Here is a 982-nt window from a genome sequence, read left to right on the forward strand (position 1 = left end):
TCAGTTGTGCCATAAGTGGAACCCATTAACATCAATTGTGCCATCGGTGGAACCCATTAACATCAATTGTGCCATAGGTGGAACCCATTAACATCAGTTATGCCATAGGTGGAACCCATTAACATCAATTGTGCCATAGTTGGAACCCACAAACATCGATTGTACCATAGGTGGAGCACATAACCATCAATTTTTTCATAGGTGAATATGGAAGATGGCGTGGGATAATCAAAGTTTGGTTTTAAGTTATGGAAAAAGGGAATGTTAACAAATTTTGTAGAGAATTATTATGTCCATCATCATACACAAATATTCATCTAATGGAATTTAATATTTATGGCTGTCAGATTTGAAAAAGTCAATTTAAGAGAATAATTGATAGATAATACAGATCATACTGACGTGCAGTAGTCACAAATTCATGTATCAGTTCAGTTTGAGTTGTTTCCCTTTAAAGTTAGAACCTCACACGCAAACAGCAAATAACCAAAAAGCCTAATAGCTAGACTTGCACTCCTGTACTGCCTGAGCCAAAATCATTAATGTGTTTGACATGTTCATGATAGTTGCATGGTCAAAGCACTATACAGCTGTTTCTAACAAAAATTGACCAAAAACAAAGAAAAGTAAAAAAAATGTATGCATTTTATTTAAACTTTCAAGTTTATTTTCACAGATGAGACAAAAACTGCAACTTAGAAGTTGTCCGATGTATGATATTAACAAGAAATAAAACTAACCCTACACATACATTATTACGATGCGGACAACTTTCATGTAGTTGGCTCTGACAGTCTGGTTATTATATGCTCATTTTTTTCTCTGTTAACTTTGCATTTTTAGAATCGTTCAATATTTTACGATATTGAACTTGTGTTCAATTGATACTGAACTCGCGTAAATAAAAGAACTACTTTCTTTTGTAAACAAACAATGGACGCAGACGCCAGCACTTTTGATTTATTTTATTTGTCTGTGGATG

This window comes from Sinohyriopsis cumingii, chromosome 6 (genome assembly GCF_028554795.1).
Source record: "Sinohyriopsis cumingii isolate HCF-2022 chromosome 6, ASM2855479v2, whole genome shotgun sequence".
NCBI classification, from domain to species: Eukaryota; Metazoa; Mollusca; class Bivalvia; order Unionida; family Unionidae; genus Sinohyriopsis; species Sinohyriopsis cumingii.